At 36.9% G+C, this 22,182-nt stretch overlaps 1 protein-coding gene across 4 annotated transcripts in view; it reads left to right on the top strand.

The window, feature by feature from the left end:
* Window positions 1–703: 703 nt before the first annotated feature.
* Window positions 704–22,182, top strand: part of dgkg (diacylglycerol kinase, gamma) — a 113,648-nt gene continuing 92,169 nt past the window's right edge. For 2 of the 4 annotated variants that reach the window (XM_079618110.1, XM_079618113.1), the window contains exon 1: window positions 17,995–18,288. The gene's annotated coding sequence lies outside the window, so the exon portion shown is untranslated. Of the gene's footprint in view, window positions 844–17,994; window positions 18,289–22,182 lie in introns of those variants that run through there. The other 2 variants (XM_079618112.1, XM_079618111.1) reach the window with 2 other exon arrangements.

Genomic DNA, 22,182 nt, shown 5'->3' on the forward strand with positions numbered 1-22,182 from the left:
TGAAAGGTTATCCCATTTCTTCAGGAATTTAAATCCCGGTGGTTTCACAACCAGAAGCTGCACAATGTTCGGCATCATTGATTCTTATGGTGAGCGACGACATGCTGACCGTTGCAAGATGGCGGGCGCACCGATGTATCTGGAGCGGTTGGATGTGGTTTCTACGCATACATTCTCTATTGGTGCGTTCAAGTCATCTCGGAAAGATCGTATTTAGTTGAACGCACATGAACGCCACCACAATGTCATAAATATGAGTGGGAAGATTTTCTTTAAGCCCCGATCTTTACGAGTTAGGGGAGTGTCAGTGCGAAACATTGCGGAATAGCTAACGTTACCATACTTAGCAGTGATATTGTCAGGTTTTTCTTTTTACAGCGAAGAAGGCTGCACAGAATATGATAACAATTTAGCCTAATATGTAAAGATAACGTCTGCAGTGGCTTCATAAATTAATTAATTAATAACATAAAAAAGTTAAGCACACCTTATGCACATTTCTTTGTTCTTCATTTTACAGGACTGCAGTTTAAGAACTTCGCTGTGTTTTTGTGTAATTAATTAAGAGAAAGTACACCGCCATCTGACTCCGACGAATGTGACTTGAACGCACAGCCGTAGTAAACACGACTTCCCACCTCGTACGTAGCCTACATGTACGAACTTCCCAGGAGGACGGACTTGAACAATTAGCTCATGCACAGGGCACACATGCCTATGATGCTGCACGTGCACATGATCCCCAATGCTGTCAAGGTAGGCAGGTCGCTAGGTTTTGAGAAACAGAGCGAGTCACGACTCCAGACTGGCGGGGAGATGAGGACTCAATGAATTCATCTGTGGGTAGGTTATTTCCTTTTAGTAGTTTCCCGGGATTGTTGCTAATAGATTAAGACGGCAAATAGCGATTTAATCCATGACATTGAATGATAAAATGTCACGTACATTGCCTATTATTTCACCTTGTTAAGTTATTTATTTACGTATTGTGTGGCATTGATTATTGATAATATTTTAATAGCGAGCCATTTAAAAAAAACAATAGAATAGAATTTAAGATATTATGGGGAAATGTAGATGCATATATGTAGCCTATTTGTAAAAACAATAAGCTTTTAACATTAGTGGATAGCACAGCCTAATCAGCAGCCTTATTATTTATGCTGTCCACTCAAGACAGATATCATTTTAAAAAATATATATATTGTACCTTGTTATATATATTAATAATTGCCTGCAGTGTGAATAGATATATACTTCCAAAAACAAGCACACTTGTCTTTTACGGGGTTTGCAGATGTGGTGCTTTTCCCAGGACTGTCTCGGAAATGAGGTGTTTACAGTGCTAGGCAAAGGGGGATCCTGGGAGGTTGCTATTTTTAGCTCTTATTTCATCATTCCTCAGCACAGTGCAGTAAGATGCTCCCTGCATCTCAATGATTGAGGATTGGAACATCATCCCCCTTCTCTTTAATAGGTCCACATCTTAAATCCAAAACAATCCAAAAGGACAAACGGATGTGGTGCCATTCCTTTTTTCCATCTTGCTCTTATGTTGTTGCTTTGCTCCGCAGATTCTAAGGCTGCTACGTAGTGCAGTATTGTGTTCCTTACACATGGAGCATTAGGACATTCTTCATGGGCATTCAGTAGTGTTTGACAGAATGATGTCTCTTGATACTAAACACAATATATACAGGCACAGATCCATTCACAGTGTTTCTTCCAAGGTTGTCATAACAGCATGAGCCAGATTGGTATCTAACGCCATACGCCTGACCTTAAACATGACCTATGCCTTTAAAGTTTCCATCCCATGTATAATCCGTCAGACTTTTTAAATCACAACTGAAGAGCCTTCCTCTGTGTTGAATGAATGAACTCTTGCACGTAGTGGATGTGGTGTAGATTTGAGGATCTTAATTCAAAAGGAATTGATACTGTTGCACAGAAAGTGTCTTTATTCTCCGATTTGATTATTTTAAAGGTTAGTTCCCCCCAAAATAAAAATTCTGTCAATATATACTCACAATATATACTGTCATTCCACCCACTTTCTTTTATCTTTTGGAACACAAATCAGGATCTTTTGCGAGAACAAACCTCTTGCAGAAGCTCAAATGTGCTGCGTAACACGCGAGAATGAACCTCATTCTCTTTAAACGAACAAGCTTGAGCTCCCGTTTATCATAACTGATGTGTGCGTTGATGAATGTTTATATGTGAATAAAAGCCTAAATTCAAATTGTTCATCATATAAAGCAACCGTGCCTCTTTAGAAAATGAGGACTACAGATTTCATCAAAAACATTTTAATTTGTGTTGTGTTGCAAAGATGAACGAAAGTCTTGCGGGATTGGAGCGACATGAGGAATTAATGACAGAATTTTCATTTTTGGGTGAACTATCCATTTAAATTCGTAGCTAAGCACATTGTCATGGACATAATGAGTAAAATATGAATACCAGATTTCTCTCAGAAAAAAATGTAGGCGTTAAATTTTTGTTTGAACGTACCCTGTAAATAATTTTGTAATTGTTTTGCATTTGTAGTGGAACATTTTCAGATATTTTTTAACGATATCTTTGGTAGTTCTGGTCATTGCATGGTAAGAAGCATAACATTTCTCTATGATAAATTCCATAATATGCTTGGACCCCTAAGTACAGTGAATGATGATTACTTTACTTAAATTGCTGAACTGTTTTATTATTATAACGGATCATTTCAATTTCACAAAACACCTTTATTGAAGCCTTTACATTTCAAACTATTTGCATACAATTTATATAGGGGCCTATACATTATACTTTAGACATTGTGTGAAGGAGACCCCTTTAGATTTGAATGTGAAATGATCTGAAGAAAAGAAAATCTTGAGTACTAGTTTATTTTCATAAATTATTTCTAATGCTGCAGTGTATGCAATATATTATTACAGCGATGTGCTACTTTCATATAGGCAGAATGGTGTGGTTTGTCTCACTTTAGGTGTACTTTTGGTTTACAGTATATGAAATGTGTCAAAAGGAGCAAGCTTTTTTTTATGTAACACACACAGTGAGCTATACTAACTACATATTTGATGATTTGATGTCAGGTAGACAGGGGTCTAATTGTGTGGGCTGTCAACAGGCACCAAAGCCATATGTGTTTGTGTTGTAGTAGGTCCCACAACACTGTTGTAGAAGTGTCTTTGTGCAAGGAAAAACAACACAGAAGCAGTGACCTTTTCTGTCTAGAGATAATGAGAGAGGAAACATGCCAATGTAAAATATAGAACATCGTCAGCATTGGGCAATGACAGTTGAGAGAAAGCAATTGAGAGAAATAGAGAAATGTCAAGGGGAGGTGCCAAATGTGTTAAATGCAGTTTGGTGGTGTAAAATGAACTCAAGAAAATGATTCACTGATGGAGAAATTAATTGGCATTATGTGAAATGTTTTTTATTTATTTATTTATTTACGTGCATTAAAGGGTAACTGTTGCCAAAATTTAACCTAGGCTCTTTTTGTTTATGTATCCGAGTTAAAGGGATAGTTCACTTTTAAATTATTTTTTTATATGTTTTAGCTTACCTCAAGGGCATCCAAGATGTAGGTGTCTTTGTTTCCACAGTATTTTCAATTTTGATATTTTTAGGTCAAATCGTTGTTGTCTGACAGTCATATCATGCAGGTCTATGGGGTCCACCTCAAAGAGCATGCACAGAGAAGTCCAAATTAAACATGATTTAATGACTCGTAAATGTAAGTACACATTGATGGCCTTAAAGGACAAGTTCGGTATTTTACACTTAAAGCCCTGTTTACAGACCGTATCTGATGAAATAGAACGGTTAAGATTAAAATTTGGACACATGCTCCTGTCCCGAGAATTTTAGGTTTATTTAGCTTTTGTGGATCTATTTTGCCGAACGCGTCACACCCAGATTCTTCCGTTGAGAGCTTGAATAATAGACACCAGTTGGTGGCGATAATGCACCTTTGCCAATTGCAAGCAAACCACTGGCATTTCATTGAATACACAGAAGAAGCAGAAGAAGAAGCGGCGGAGGAATATCGTACCTCACACAGCACATTCAATACAAGTCAATGGAGGTGGACAAACACTACGATAAAACCTGTTGGAAAGCATCTTTTTCAGCGATTTTTTTTGGGATCATATCAGTGAACACCCCTGACCACTCGGTGAGTTTCACGTCTTTGTAAACGAAAGTTTAATGTGTTTTAGGAAGGAATCTGCCAGTGCACATAGACAACCATTGTGGGGGTGGGGTGGGGGGGAAGCTAAATAAACCTAAAATTCTCGGGACAGGAGCATGTGTCCAAAGTTTAATCTTAACCGTTCTATTTCATCAGATACGATCTGTAAACAGGGTTTTAAGTGTAAAATACCGAACTTGTCCTTTAAGACACGAAACGAGCGGTTTGTGTGAGAAAACGAACAGTATTTATGTCGTTTTTACCTCTTGTAATCACAGTCACGTCCAAGTACTCTGAGGGCGCGGGCGCTTCCTTCTGTGTGACGTGTATGCAGACTGGTGCATAGATATATATACAATAGATGTCGCATTAAAGACATTCGTTCCAATGAACTGCCGTAGCCAAGGCGACATCTAGTGTATACATCTATGCACCAGTCTGCGCACACGTCACACACAGGATGCGCTCGCGCCCTCAGAGTACTTGGACGTGACTGTGATTACAAGAGGTAAAAACGATATAAATACTGTTCGTTTTCTCACACAAACCGCTCGTTTCGTGTCTTAGGCCATCAATGTGTACTTACATTTACGAGTCATTAAGTCATGTTTAATTTGGACTTCTCTGTGCATGCTCTTTGAGGTGGACCCCATAGACCTGCATGATATGACTGTCAGACAACAAAGGTTTGACCTAAAATTGAAAATACTGTGGAAACAAAGACACCTACATCTTGGATGCCCTTGAGGTAAGCTAAAACATATCTAAAATTAATTTCAAAGTGAACTATCCCTTTAAACTTTCGCGCAAAAGCATAATTAGAATGGATTGACCGTATTTTCACTTTAGGTCAAAATGCCTTTTAAATGGTAGTGCATGGGGCACTTCTATGATAGCATCAAAATCGCTGTTTTTAAAACTCTAAGAGGGCTCGACACAACATAAAACTGTGCTCGAAGTATCACCAGGGGCTCTACACATGAACATGAGCATTGAATTCATTCTTTGTGTACAAAAAGTTTACTAAAAAGAAAGGTTTTGTACGACTCACTTTATCAGTTAGTGTATCCGGTGGCTGGAATTTTGTCAGTCAAAAGTAGTCGATCTCCGAATGCAACGTAACAGGGAGGAGAGTAAAGATGGAAAGCTCCTAAAGCTTATTTCCATATAAATTCACGGATAATTTGTTGTTTTGTCATTAGTGAAAATCAATATTGACCTTGTATTTGAAAAAGGATCCTCATATAATAATGAAATGATTCAGTGATACAGATCGACTATTTTTGACTGACAAAATGCCGGCGGCCAGGAAGAACAACAGCTACAGTGAGTTGTTTAAAAACTTAATTTTAGTAAACTTTGTGCACACAAACAATGTAGTCAATGCTCAAGTTCATGTGTAGAGCCCCTGGTGATACTTCGAGCACAGTTTTATGTTGTGTCGAGCCTTATTAGTGTTTTAAAAATAGTGATTTTGATGCTATCATAGAAGTGCCCCATACACTCCTATTCAAAAGACATTTCGACCTAAAACGAAAATACGGTCAATCTTAAAAGTGGTGTTTCCATTCTAATTATGCTTTTACACGAAAGTTTAACTCGGGTAGATAAACAAAAAGAGCCTAGGTTCAATTTTGGCAACAGTTACCCTTTAAGCATATCCACATAGCAAATCAAGAAATCATTTGGCAGTTGAACAACAGCAATAGAAAATTCACCTTTATATCACCATAAATATTACATTAAATGTTGCTTTTTATGCATTCAAAACAAGTGCAAGCGCAAGGGAATAGGCAAGTTTAGGTTTGCACCGCACCATGTGGTCATAATCAAATTAATTTTTTTACAATTTACATGCATTTTTATATAGAACATGCCTAAATCAACTGTAAAATTTAGCAATATAATGTTAAAAATGCTAAAAATTAATTATTTATTTGATGGAGCTAGCTGTTCATCAGTTAAATTTCAGCTTCAAGGACACTGCAAACACATCAATGCAAGTGGATTGTGGTACTTTTAGGTATTTTCTCTTTCCCATTGATGTTAAATAAAAGGCTGCAAAATGCAAAGCCCTGGCCATCTGTCTGGAGATGAGGGCAGCAATTTATTCTTATATAGTTTCTCAGTCAACCAGGATAGGTGGCACAAAAGCATTTTAATTAAAAACTGCTGAGACAGGGGGAGGATGCCAGCATGGCAAGGTTTCCCCACACAAACACACTGCTTATGCTTCATCACTGCAAAACAAATAAGGCCATCAGAATTACTCAGACAACGAGGGGAATAGTACGTTTTACATAAACCAATTACATAAACAAGGTATGTAGGAATTCATATTAATTTCCCGGGCGCTTTCTGCCAACAAGTGCCAGAGAAATGCTAAGTTTATTTTTTTATCCAAATAGCGTAGTTTATTCTTTACCCAAAAATGTGAGGGCATTGAGGCAATTCCCCCACAAGCAATAAACCTGCATTTACATTATTATTTATTATGTTTTTATTTGATTCACTCGCTGTAATGGAAAAAAGATTACAAATGGTGAGTTGTAACTTGAGTCAGCATTTTCTCTATTTAACGACTGTACGTTTTGAACATATCCATAAATGCGATGATATACCCACCAACATTACATCATAATGGTGAAAACCAAAGTGCACATTAAAGTTGTGGTCATAAAGTGGTTTGGCTTGAAAAACAAATACTAACGATACTACACAGCAAGAATAATGCTGTAGACCAAAATACATGTCAGCTGACCGAAGGGACAAGGTTATGCTTTTGTCCATTGAGATGTTTACTATCATTCCAGGTCTCTGTATTCCCTAGGAGGTTTCCATCGCTATGGTGACAGCAAGCTGCTGATGTCACTGCCAGGACATGTCATTGGGGTTGGTGGCCTTCGCTCTGTCCCTTTTCCCTCTCCTTTTCATTTACATCAAAACCTGAGCATTAGATCCTCAACAATATGATTAGAGAATAATCTCTTCAAGCCACCTCTGTTGTTTTAAAATGAATTTGCTGCTTGGTAAAACATGTAAATATGAAACCATGTAAACATGGATCTTTTGGATGGAGGTTGCCTTTTATTCTTCCTTTGACTGCTAATTATGTTCTCTGTAATGAGCCCTAGAGGCATGCTAATCACATTAGCACCGTATTTACAGGGAGGAGAGGTGTCCAAGGTGTAGTTTTCAACAGGGACAGCTGGAATATATCTATACAGAGAGGGGAAAGTGAAGGAAATGTTTTTTAGGAAATGTTCTGATGATATATGCAGTTCATGCTCATTAGCTTACATGAACATTCAGTTCTTTATTATTACACATTTCTTTTGGTCTTTTCCAGCCTAGCCTTGGCTTCATATTAAGCCAGGTGGTGTAGTAATAAATATCAGTCAGCACAAGAGAAAATGTGGCTTGAGCTACATTAACCAATATGCTTTGCTGAGCACACTCAGCTATAATCTTTTACTGTACAGATTGTTCTTTGATCCTAATGTTGCTTGTTAGGAATCAAGTTAAATAATTACTTTGTTTTCAATGGTTTTCAAGTTAAAACCCCTATTTTTATCACCATGGAAGGTATTGCTGTACTGGTAATCTTATTGTATACAAGTTTCTCTAGCATGTGTGTGTGGTGATGCCATCTCATGGGAAATACATTATATCCAAATTACCAACCTATTTAAGCAAGCCTTTGATGCCCTGTTGATGTTATGTTTATCCGTGGTTTTTCAACACTTTCAAAGTATAGCACAACTAAGAAAACATTGTAAGAAATTCTTAATCCAGCCTTGGCTTGTTGGTTTTCTGGTCTTAGCTGGTCAGTTACTAGAGGGGTTTTGGCAACCTTTCAGCTGACCAGGCTGGGAGAACCTCATAAGACCATTTCAAGAGGTCTTTTAAACCAGCTTTTAAAGTATAGCAAATGATCATAAGCAAGTTTAAGCTGTTTATATATTTATTTTATTGTATTTTTTCAGGAGGGATACTATTAAGAACATTTAAGTTTAAAATGTTAAATTTGCTTTGGACACTGGACATTGCTCCACGTACTCTAAACAAAATACTGCCTAATTAGCACTGCCAACTGAACTTAATAATTAATTTATCTGCTTTAAGACAATTGAAAGAAAAAAAAATATATATTTCCATGGAAGCAGAAAGAGAAGCTTATTAAACAATGATGCAGTTCATTAAAAATGCATGATATAACAAGGACATAAAATGCAACTCAGTACAGCTTGTTTTTGTGAGAGAACAATTCAAAAGTTTCTCAATGCCAAACATCAAAAAGCAGTATGGTTTCCCTCTCTCTTGTCCAACTTTAGAATGTGACACAGTAATGTATCGCTGTACACCACAGGGGAAGTACCACCTCCGCTGCCCCACCACAGGCACAAGGCAACCTGCTCTTTGAAAAGCTATTCCCAAATTGCATTCCTTGACTTGCCGACTTCACTTAATTATTTCCACCCTCAGTAATAACATATCTGTCATTGGTGGGTGTAATGATTAGGTGTCAGTGGTTTTTGTCCCGCTGAAAACCCTGTTCTTTACACCCACCCTCACATGCAGGCTGAGTCAGATCGCTGTTTGCCGCCTGCTGTCTCGAACCCCTTCATCTCTCCTTCTTCTCATCCATTGCTCATTTACCCCAGATTATTCTCATGGCTGATGCATAACATGATTTCCCCACTGCTGCAGCTGTATGATCTGTTTCAATTAACACACGTTCCATCAGACCTCTCATAAGGGTTAAAAAAAAACACATCCACATGACGCTCTTCTCAAAGTAAAACCAATTACTTGACGGGTCCATGTGATTGTGAGCAAACAGAGAAGCTGTGGCTTGAGGCAAGCAGTAAAATGATGCAACTGTGGAAAAGTAATAATGTGCTGGAGCTCGTCGAGCCCAGTTTGTTTTATTGTGAAAGCAAACAGTGCTTATCACTGAAGGATGAACTCTCCAGTTGTGTATTTATAGCAACCTAATAGATCCCAAGTGTGTAATCTTTTTAGGGCAAAAAATTGATTTTTGAATTGTAATCAGGGCCTTCCTTACGGTGTTTGACTGCATAAAGTGGAATTGAAACAATAAGCAGTTTATAATGTACTATTCTGTTTTATTAAAATCCAATGTCTCACAGTTTTTAGGTAATTAAAGTTTGATTGTGTATGTGTCAAATGTTGCAGTCAGCAACATAAATTCAGAGCCCCAGCTGCATTCATTTCTCATGTCTTTAAAATTTCAAATGCAATATCTGCTTTTTAAATCAAAATTTAATTATTTAAACCTAATGCTGAATTATTAAAAGCTGACACGTAAGCAAGACAGCTCGCCACGGTTAAATTATGGTAGAAATTAAAATTTAAAGGTAGAATATTTTTTTTGGTAATTTCTTCCCCATTATTTATTTATTTTGCATAATTTTTTTGGGCTTTTAGAAAATGTAAACCATCTTCATCTATCAACTCGATAGTTTTTTTTTTAACTCATTTTGTCCTTAAGCATAATTTCAACATTTGCCTCTATAAATATTTGTGTGATTTATTGTTATGTCAATGGCATTCAGTCCCATGGTTAAAAGGAAACTCCTACTTGTAGATGCATATGTGAGAGTTATTCCCTTGCTTTTTGAAGGTAGGATACTCCATGTGCATTTGCATGCTAATAGAGGTGGTAGCAAATGTACTGTGTGCATAGTAACGCTAATGTTAACCATTCATCAAGAGGCTTCCAAAGACATTGATTCTCAAGTCAGGGCATAGATGTGCATGATAGATTCCCTGTCAGTGCTGTGCTGGTGTTATTCCAGGCACCTGTTTATAATGAAGTACATGGAATCCATATAATGTCACAACTGAAAACTGGATGGCCGTGTTTTAACTCGCTCAGGAAATGCTGAAGTGAGAGCAGGAGGTCCCTGCAGAGGAAACCAGAGCTCTATCTCTTTGCAAATGTGTGTGTGACTGTGGTAAAAAAGATGAGCTGAGGATTTCAACCTATCTTTGTCAGTGTTACAAGTGCAGGAAGTTTATGTCCTTAAACTGTGGTCTGTGCAAAGAGTTATCGTTTTAAGCATTTAGTGAATTGTTTTTAAAACAGAACTAACTTCTGATTGGTTAAGCCACATATGATGTGATTGACTACTAGTGACTATAAACAAACACACCTGTGCCTGCACAGTCTATATTATTTGTTGCTTAGCAACCACATAATTATATGTTATAATAATAATAAATATATTATAATATATACTTATAACCTAATAATATTATTATTCAATTGTTTTTTTTTTGTGTGTGTGTGTGTTGAATACCATTTACCCTTTACACAATAAAATCACTATTGTTGGGGATTGCCCCACTGAAAACTGGTGGATTATATTATTGACCGCTGCAGAACTCTGGTCAGGGAGTCGGAATCATCAGATAGAGTTTAGCCGTTTATTGCACAAGAGTGACCATATACACATAATAGTGTACTTGAGGTAGTTTTTAGTCACCAACTTTATCTTGCACAGAAACACTGCACATGAATGTGTGCACGCGATCTGATCGCTCAACTGGAGTAGCTTAGTGAATAGACAATGAGAACGCTGCACTACGTTATTTGCGTACAACGCAACTTAAAACGTCACACACGTAGCCAACTTCATACTTAAAGAGAGAGAATTCACAACAATTTTATTGACAATCACAACAATTAAATTATTACTTATACCAATCTACATAAATGACCAAAATCTGCTTTTTAACTTAATGTACTGATACGCAATGATAACAATTAATAATAAAGGTGAGTTCTTTTAGTGTTGTCCTGTTTGAGAAAAGGATAAGACGCAGTCAATTTTTCACCTTGTGTGGGAATGTGTGACCTTTATGTGGGTGGGTGTCAGTAACATGCAGTATCAGGCTGTGCATGTGTGAAAATGTATTGCACTTCTCCGTTTTTCCCAGAAATGAGCGAATCTCTCTAAGTACCCATGGAGTCCTCTTACCAGTGAATGTGTTTGATCATACGTGCCTTAGACTGCTTTATAACTACCGTATTTTTTTCTTGTACAAGCTTGTTTCATCTGCACGTAAGCGCCTGTTGCTAATTCAAAAAGTATTTCAAACCATGATAATCTGTTTTTTTGCAACTTCTTTCGAAAACATCTTTTTTTGATCTTGGTTGATGTGAGCCAAGAATTACAATTATAATGTTTTTGGATAAATCTGATGTTTTTATGAAATTTAAGCTTGCAGGTTTGTTGAAGTTGTTTTGTGCTGTGCTTCTTCATCACATCTTCTCCATCTCCTCTTCCTGTCCTGGTGTCTCTGGGGATGAGCCTGCCAGCCCAGTGATGTAGCTTTGGATCTCATTATGGGGTAGAGATTTAATGGAGCCACATGGTTGTCTGTCACAGACTAGGATGTGCATTAATGCAGAACTGTTTGTCCACTGCACCCATTGGTGGAAATATAACTGGTGCTTTCCCCCCCTCCCTTTATTTCCAACTCAGAGAGAAAGAAAAATAACAAGGCAACATAGCCTTTAGGACATTCCTAATCTGTCTTTTTATTTCCACATCTGTAGCTACTTATTAGTGCGGAAATTTTGAATTACTATACGCTGGATTGTTTACACTTTAATTGGATCACAGTTGGATACTGACGCTATATTGGGAAATCTCACTTCCTGTTGTTGCAATATGCAATACTCCATGAACTGAACCTTGAATCCTGTAAAATTGTTTTCTAATTACAATTTGGTGTAATCAGTCTTCCATGTGGACAGTTGGTAACACTTTATTTCACAGTGTCCTCCTTGTTACATGTAGTTACCATAGTATTAACTATAAATTATACATAATTACATGTGACTAACCCTAATCCTAACCCTATAGTTAGATGTAGTTAATTATTATTACACAGTACTAAAATGTATAATTACACTAACATGGACCCCTTAAAATAAAGTGTAACAGGACATTTTACTGAGTCTGCCACGAGTGACACTGAGGACATTTTTTTTACTGAGGTGAAATGAAATTATTATTTTTCCCGCTCCAGATATACTATTTTCAAAATAATGTATTTTTTTTAAATACACATTTTTTTTAAATATAAAGCAAAACGTCAGTGTGCAAACAAATAATGTACATGGACTAGTATTTCCAATGTTGACCAGCAGCAGCAGTATCGTTTAGTTGACTCATCTCTTGTCTTTTGTAGCATTATCTCATTTGTGCAATATGTATATTAAGAATTTGCAATATGTGAGCTGTAACTAATTTTCAACTAATAACATTTATAATTTTTAAAAGTGCCAATGGAAGGCGTTAATGTGTCTACTATATACGTATCTAATGTATATGAGAGTATGTTTAGAGGATGTGTTGAGAGATGTCTATTCTTTGTAATTTTGTATTTTGTGTTGTCTGTGTAAAGCTGCGGAACGGACCAAAACCAAAACCCTTCGGGGACAATAAAGTATATCTTATCTTATCTTTAATGTCAATTTTTGTTAAATGCTTCCTTGCTAAAATAAAATAATTAGTTTATTTTAAAAAATCTTACTGACTGACTTACTGCCATTTTCCTTAACAATCAGTGAAAGTATCATAAAAGTGGCCCAGTCTTCTGAATATAGTGTTTAAGGTGGAAATCCTCATACTTCTTTCAATGTAATTGCATGGAAAAGAGCGACTAGAAGATTCTGTAGAATTTCTTCTAGTGAGTTTCACAGAAGAAAAAGCCATGCAGGTTTAAAACGACATCAGCATGAGTAAATAAAGACAGATACTCCATCATGCTGGAAAATGTATATCCTCACTAAATTGGGATCATTGGGAGAAGTTACTTTTGCAGGACATTTTGATATCATTTTTTTAATCATGGGAGAGTTTTTGGGCAGAAATGTGAAGAGGGCCCACTCCCTTAGAAGAAAAGCAAACCCACACATAGATTGTCTCAGGATGCTTCACTGATGGCACAACACAGGACTCATAGCGTTCACCTTTTCTTACGGACAATCAATTATCCAGATGTCCCAAACAGTAGGAAGGGAGCTTCATCAGATAAAATAACGTTCAATCCTTGTACTTCCTGCAGAATTTGTCCTAGATGGTTTTTTTTGGAAAGAGGCTTCTTTGTTGCCCTTCTTGACACAAGGCCATTGTCCAAAAGTCTTGGCCTCAGATGCACCTGCTGCCGATATTGAGCAAGCTGGTGACATGATTCTGTAGGAGACAGTCCTTGCGCTTGCTGGACACGGGGACATCCTGAAGCAGTTCAACCTCTCTCCTTCTATCTCTTCATGATCCTCTAAATGGTTCTTCCAGGTAAAATACATTTTGCAGCAATTTCCTTGCTTGTGAGGCCATTTTGATGCAAAGCAATGATGACTGACACAAGAAAACAATTCCCTCCTTTTATAGTAATCAGTCTAGTCTTATAATCCAATCAGAATTATAGAGTGATTTCACCTGACTAGTACTAGTACACCTTCCTGTGTGCTGATGACATGACTGGTGAAATAATGTTAGTTGGTCATTTTATACCAGGGCCACACAAAAAATAAATAAAATTGGGTTTTGTGATAAAGTTCGTTTTTTAAAAAGCTTTTTGTATTTATTAAAAATGCATCTAATCCCTCTGAACAATAATCTAGAAGTCATTTGAATCATCACCATAACTGAAGTAGCAAACTTTGCAAAACACAAGATTTGTCACTGCCAATACTTTTGGCCATGCATTGCTCTACTGCACGCTGTCTGGTTCATGCGTCGTTGCAAAGTAAATGAGGAAAAAATGAAGGCCCCTGGTGCTCTCACTCATGATGATAATGAGGTGACCGGTCCCAGCGGGCTCTGAGGTTAGGCGAGAAGGACAGTGTTTCCGCTCACTGGGGAGATGGGACAGCCGGAGGGTTAAAAATAGCACGTGAATCCCCCCCCACCCCCACCAGGCTCTCTCTTGTCCTTTTGGACACTGTGTGAGGGTCTCTGTCCCTTTACCCTACTGACTTCCATATATAGACTCTCTACAGCAGGGTCACACTGTCAGTTTCAACTCAGTGCTGGATACAAAAGTAAAAGCCGTTTCCTGTCACAGCAGATATATATTAATATAGCAGATATAACCTAATAGATATTAGATTGAGAACATTTAAAGGCAAATGAGGTATTTTTCATTCATAATCAAATGCATGTTGGATCATAAAAGTGTTGGCTCATATCTTCAAACAAAGAGGACAATAAGATAGGGACAGGAAGTGAAAGAATACGCTCTGCTGGCACAAGGCAACGCCTCCATCTCTAACAGAAAAAGGGAAAGTCCCATCAAAAAGAGAGACAGCACAAGAAAAAGACAGAGAGAAAGAACAGACATGTTACACAGCCCTCTAGAACTATACACATTTTCCTCTCACTGTTTCATTTCTCTTGCCTTTTTTAAACATATTGTGTGTAGTCTGTTTCACCATGTAAATTCACCACACATAGTGGGTTTTTATGGTACTTCTGTGCTGTTGCGCAATAGAAGCATGTAGATGGTGTGGTTCTTCTGTTACTTCAACAGACGTCTCCTCACGTTGACACTCCTACATATTTCCTGAACACTTATTTCTATATGCACAAGACGGCCAGCTTACCATTCTGAAATGATCACGTTAAGGACAGCCGTATCATTTAGACTCCTTTTTTTTTGTCTATGGCAAGAGTGTGATCTTTTCTCTGTGTCCTTCAACTGCAGAATCTCAACAGGCTGGAGGCTTCAGGGTCAGCTCATGGCCTCTGATTGAAACCACTTACCTAAAAAGGTTTTTTAGAGCAAATGCGTTATTGCTCTCTTTTTCAAAAAAAAAAAAAAATGGGATACCTAGGTGAAAGTCAGGCCAGACAAAAACAGTCTGCTTTTGATCATAGGAGCAGGGGAGGAGCACTCCCGGGCTATTTCTGTCCCTTTGTCTGCTTCTCAAATTAGGTGATGGAGCGATGGTGCTACAGCTTAATTCCCTATTCGGTTGATAAGCACTGGTCTCATCCCATCGTCCTTTGAGGGACCATTATATCATCCTAATGTGACATTAAAGAAGATCCATGGAGTTTCTCACTATTACCCTTACATCTATGAATGTGCATCAATATTTTTATATATATAAAATACATAGTTTCTCTCTGCTCAGATTTATGTGTGCTTTGTGACTCTTTTCCAACTAATATTGTTATATTAGTTATATTATAATATTTTTATGGTTTTGTATTGTTTGTGTTTTGTTTTTGAAGCTCCCTTGAAATTGTTCAACAAGCACTGTTGTCTTTTTCTGTATTGACATGTATTTTCTTTTTAAACAGGAAATTTGTCGAAGGGGGTTTTCAGTTAGTGGGCTTTGGCTATTTTAGCACCATAAACCATGTTTTGTTCTTTGCTAGTCGATTTGCAGATTGCATTAGTGGATGGGACATTGTAGCTACATGACCTCAAAGCCAACAGACATGGACATATAAGCCACAAAACTTTTTAATGGGGTCTTTAATGGTTTCTTTTTCAAATAGTCTGCAGTCAATCTCTGATTTTCGTTAAAGGGGTGGTAAGATGTAAAATAAGTTTCTGATGTCCCCAGAGTGTTTATGTGAAGTTTTAGGTCAAAATATCCCACATATTTTTTTATATAGCATGTTAAAATTATCACTTTTTGAGGGTGAGCAAAAACACACCGTTTTTGTGCCTGGCCCTTTAAATGCAAATGAGCTGCTGCACCCGTCACAGAGGGCGGAGCTTCAAGAGTTCGCTTGTGTGTGTGTGTGTTTGTGTGTTAGCACTAGCAGCTCTGATTACCTCACACAGACACACTGCAATTTTCAAAAACTTTTAGCCTTTTATGTTCAAACCGGAATCAGACAATGATGGAGAGACTCAAGAAGAAGTGACAACATGTAGAATGCAACAGGACATTTCTAAATGGTTAGTTGATTAATTTATATTGCTGATGTGAAGTTAACTATCTTAGGGTCATTGATTAGCATATTCTGCCATGAGTGTTTCTCTCTTTAAAGCCTTCAAGCGATCCCCACTGTATGTATGGGGGAGGGGTTATGCACAAGATATATATATATATATATATATATAATGGAAGGCCAATTGGGGCAGATAATAATGGACAAAAAAAAAACTGGGGGTAACAAATAAGGATCGGAGCCTAAAATCGAAATTTTCTCCAGGTATCTCTGTCTCTCTCTCTATCATTCAAATGGGCAGTTTGGGCGGCCATAACGGGCGAGATCGGTCGTAAATATGGCGGCGTTCTATAGTGATGTAGGGGATGTAGGTGGCATCTATGAATAAATCGTGTTCCCGGGGGCGGGGTTTATGTAAATTCTAGGGTTGGTGATGATGTCACTAACCCGGGAGGAATGTCGTGTAGTCCCTAACTTACCAGCCAGTTGTAGTCCTTAAAAAACGATTTCTTTGCGTTGTAACTGCAGATGTTGTTTATGCTCAAACAGCAACATTACACACTAACTAAAGTTAGAAAAGTGAAATAATAATCAGCCGCCCCTTTAAGCATCATGAGTTGTTTAATCTCATTCTGTTTATGAATAATAGGCCTGAATTGTAGTGGAAGTTGGAACCGTATTGTGACCACCAGCCACATGACACTTCCCCACCTAGAAGTCACAGTGGTACATTTGTGTGATATTCTCAAATTACTATAAACTTTTAGCTTAGCGGATAATATCAGCATGATGATTATTTAATAAAATAGAAAAGAGCAAAACTGGAGTCTGCCCGTCATGTTTTGAAATAAACTGTTCTTATTAACACTAGATTGTTGTATCAGATTATTAAATATTATATTAAATTATATTAAATAGGATCCAAGCAAATTGGTTTCCATTACTGTACTAATTTATCAATTATAGTTTGATCTCAAAACAATTTTCTGTGAAAAATACATGTGCAATATACACCGTCATTAAAAATGTTGGGGTCAGTACGATTTTTCTTAGTAAGATGTCTCTTAATCTCCCCAATTTAAGGCAACATTTATTTTATTAAAAACACCTAAAACAATTTTAAATAACAGTATTATATTTTTTATATATATTTTTCAATGAAATGTATTCCTGTGATGGAAAATATATTTAATCAGCATCATTATTCCAGTCCTCAGTGTCACATGATCCATCAGAAATCATTCTAAAATGCTGATTTGGTGCTCCAGTGACATTTCTTATTATAAATAAGAGTTGATAAATAAGAGTATAAATCTGCCTGTAGTATTTTTATGGAAAATGTGCTACAGTATGAGGATTCTCTGATGAATATAAAAATGTTTTTAAAAAACTGCATTTATTTTAAATATAGGCCTATATATTTTCTAATATTGGAAGATGTGTTCGCTGTCATTATTTATCTATTTAGTGCATTCTTAATCTTGCTGAATAAAATTAGTCATTTCTGTCACAACAAACTTGAACTGTCGAGTATAAAATAAATTAAGCAGAATAAATGTACAACATTTATTTTAAAAAGTGAATGACTTTAATAGCCTTTAAAGCTATTTTACAGCCATATTTTAAAGATCATGAATTCAGAATATGCTTAATTCTTTATGCATTATTCAGTTATCTTTTATGTCCAAAAAGGCTTTATAGCAGAAATTATTTTAGATTCTGTGGTGACACTTTACAGTAAGGGGCAGTAACTGTGGTGGTTAGGGTTGTTCGCAAGGGGGAGGGCTGGTCCTATGAGAAGCACTTTGATATTGCACTGTTGATGAGAGAGTGTGTGCAGAGTGAGAGTGAGAGAGCGAGAGAGAGACAGAACGACAGCAGAGCGCTCTGTAAACAGGCTGTCAGAGAAGAAAGTGCAGGGACATTTTCATCCGCTACAGCCAAAGGAGTGCGTTGCATGCAACACTGAAGGATAATCACAAGAGGCAGAGAGAGAGAGAGAGAGGGCGAGAGAAGGTTTAATTAATTCATGCAGGAGGGTAGGGATGTTTCTGTCGCTGACTGAGCTCAAAAAAGCATTTGGTTTGTGAGCAGTCTGTGCACCATCACCTGAACAAGCAGAGGTACAGGGTAAGATTTGTCTTTCTCTTACGCACATCTGTTCTCTGCGCTCTCATGTGTTTTCTCTGTGCACGTATCCGATAAATGCTGTGACCCTTTTTTCCCTCTCACGGTGTCTGTTCTCTATGGCTCTGTCAGTCAGCAACGAAAGCCTGCAGATCAGAAACTGTCTCACCAAAACGTGCACATTTATCAAGGCTTTTTAACTTGTGAGTCTGAATTAATTGCTGCGCTTTGTGTTGATTTAGGTTTTTGTCTCAGTTGCACCATCTTCCTCGTCTCGCAGGAGAGGATTTTAGGTGTTTCCTGTGCTTTGTTGAGTTCACGTGTAGGATGTTGCCTGCTTAGTGCTTTGTTATGGTTTACATTGTCATAGTTTGTCTGCCATGTCAGAGCTGAGTGCAGATAGTGTTTATATTTCACACTCAGCTGAGAGATCAATGCCGCTGGATGATGGATAGATGGCTTGTGGATGGATTCTTTTGATATGGGGGGAAATTCAGCTCGACTATTTGACCGGGTTTGTTTGGCATCTTTCGTGATGCCCTGGGGTGGCCCACAATCTCTGTTGTGAGGGAATGCAATCAATTTTGATGTGTGCGATGATTCATTCTCTTCACAAACCTGTGCTATCATGTGGTCGGGAGATGCTGGTAAATCTCCAATCAGCTCGCTTAATTAAGGCTCATCATGTAATCACCAAAGGCACTGGGTCTTCATGTCTTCACGAAGCAGGAACAGCTTGAGCGGTGTGTGCGCGTGTGTGTGTGTTTTCATGGGTAGAAGCTTTGAGCTGTTTCTCTATAGCTGCTTGAGGACGTGGTTCATGTTTTCAGTCCTCAGAGAGGGCATGCCGAATGCTTCTGTGCATGTTTGCAATGTTTTACTCCGTAATTAGACATGCTCTCAGTCATTATAAAAAGACACTGAGTATAAATGATAAAGAAAGATTGCTCATGACACTTTACCCAAGGTCAAAAACAGCAGTCAGTCACAGAGTATCTTAATGGAGTCCACGATAAAGGAGAGCCTGAATAAACACTTACTGATCACACTGTTTTCTTTGGCTTGTCTCTCATCTTTACTATGCTGCTCTTGTGTAGATGAATATGTTTCTGTCTGGTAGAGAAGCACAGTGTTTTGTCCTGGTGTCCTCACTTGAAGTATGTACTGTAGTATGTACACATTATGGGAGACACTCTGAGGGTCTGTGTTAGTGGGGAAACTTTTTAAAAAATAAATAGAAAGGGAGCTATGCATGTTGTTTTAATAAGTGTTGGCACATATTACAATAGTGCTGTGCCTTTCAGTACATTAGTGTATTTCTTCTTCCTGTTTCCAAGTCCTTCACGTTATTGTCATTTACTTTATCGTTCCTGCAACAACAACAACAACAACAATAATAGTAGTAATAATAATAAATATAACAACAATTTAGCATAATTATAATTGTTTTTATATTATTTATTAATTATTTATTTTTTATAATATATATTTCAATAATAATTTCTGAATTCAGAGATATAAATATTAAATATGTGTTATATTTTAAATATAATTATATAATAGCTCTTTTCCACTTTGATCATTTGGTTTGTGCTCTGTTGTTGATGTTCAGTTACATTAATAGACATTCAGGCTGGATCAGTAGGTTTCCCTGGGAATCATAGCAGGTCTTGCCTGGCTTTTCCATGTCATTGCATTGCAATTTCGAACCAAACCCTCCTGTTGCCATGACATCCAACCCCTCTGTAAATACTCCCAGGATTCTTTGAGTATGTAGGCCCCGAGAGAGAGTGAGAGAGAGAGAGAGAGAGGGGAAAAGATTGCTTATGTTTTTTTTTTAGTTATTCTCTTTTTTTTTTCATGTTTTTTTTATTTTAGTTATTCTCTTCCACTTTACTCCATGTAAGCAAAAAAAAAAAAAAAAAAAGTTCAACCTGCTTAGATATTCAAGAGTGGTGAAGCATGTAGATACATAATTGGATGTTGCATGATACCATTTTGAGAAATAGAGAATATTTTTCCCAGTATTATGTATGTGGGTGTTCAGCCTCCAACATTAAATTAAATTTATTTATACATAATTTAAACTTTTTATAAAGATAACAGTGTTTTGTAAAGAAACTGTTTACATTTTCTGACGTGGTGCAACCGAAAAGAACCTTGCATGCCTAAATAATGGTAAATTTGTGTTTTTAGATTGATGTTAAATGCATGCTTAATTTCAACAGTGCATGTCAAATTATCTTTTCTCTTGTACTGTTTCATCAGCCAACATTGTTTTGGACCATTAAGGATACCATGCTAAATCTCAGTTCAGTCACACACTTCACTAATGCATAAGTGGCAAATGCAGCTGTAAGTAATTATATTTGTGAACATGGTAAAGAATTGCTTTGTGGTATCTCACACTTAAAGCGTCGTCAAGGTTTTTTTTTATGTGAGAAAAGAGAACTCTAAAAGGCATGTCATGTAAATGCAGCAGAAGCACTGTAAGCACAATAATCAGTTTTGTGTTAAGTTACTACAAATGCTCCTGTCTGCTCTTTAGGCCTGGACATGCTACGCCGATTCTGCTTCTGAAATCAATAGGAAAAACATATCTTTACCCTGACAGCAATGCCCAAACAGACCCAGAAGAAGATCCATACCTAAATGCCCTCAGTGCATCTATCAATCTGACAACATTTCTACTTAAATAGCATGTGAGATGCTTAGTTTTTTTCTTTCTGATTTGTTCCACTGTTCTTTCTGCAGCTCTTCTGTGGCCTTAAATTATAAAACGGGCCGGGCCGCGGGTTTGTGGGCAGCATGAGTCCTGCTGTACATAGATAGATATTCATAGAAAAACTGAAAACATTGAGTTGTTAGAGAAAGTGTGGTCCCACTTTATTTTAAGTGGCTTTAAGTACTATGTACTTACATTGAAAAGTAGGTACAATGTACTTATTGTGTTCATGTTGTATTGTAAAACAGTTTTGCTGCTATTGAGGTGGGATACGGGTAAATTTAGGGACTGGTGTGGTGGTATGGAAAGGTTTAAGGGTGGTGTCAACAGTGTAATTACAAACGTAATTACATAAATGTATTACTGCTGTAATTACATGCAGGTATTTTTTAAATATAAGTACAATGTAAAAACGTGTATGCACACAACAAGTCCATTGTATCAAATTATTAATTTCAATGTTAGTACATAGACCAAATAGAATGATGCTGAAATATAAATAAAGCTGAAATAAAATAAGCTATTAGATGAGAACTTTAGAAAATTTGACTTGGAAACTGGGATATAGTGAGTGTACTAAAATTAGTATAACTAAAGTAAAAAATCAATTGTGCCAAATATAAACATTTAATTAAATTACTTTAATACTTAAATACTATATAAATAACACTAAAATAATACTGAACTTAAATATTTACATGAAATAGAACATTGCTGTTAAAATATTATAACATGGCATATATAAAATAAGAAACTAAATATATTTAGAGTATGAGAAGCATCCCTGTGACAGGAGTTATTATTTCCTGATGGATCTTTAGGTTAAAAAGAGTGTGTCAACTATAATTGCTAACTTGATTGTTTCAAGCAAAGGTTGAGTTTGCTGCAATACTGTATGTTGTTTCATAAAAACTATTGATAAATAGATTATTTCCTGGCTTTTTTCTACCGAATTCAGTGTGCTACACACAACAGCAAAAAGACTCAGTGTCTTACACCTACTTTCTCATGCACACATTGTGAATATTGTAGTAACCTGTTAATATGTGTGGTGAAATAAATATAAACTGCTTGAAACTTCTTGAACACACAGTATATTTTTGTAAGCACAACAAGTAATATCAGGTTGACAATCTACAACCACATACTGTATAAATACACTCAAGCTGCAA

The sequence above is a fragment of the Phoxinus phoxinus genome (assembly GCF_949152265.1).
Source record: "Phoxinus phoxinus genome assembly, chromosome: 7".
Lineage (NCBI taxonomy): Eukaryota > Metazoa > Chordata > Actinopteri > Cypriniformes > Leuciscidae > Phoxinus > Phoxinus phoxinus.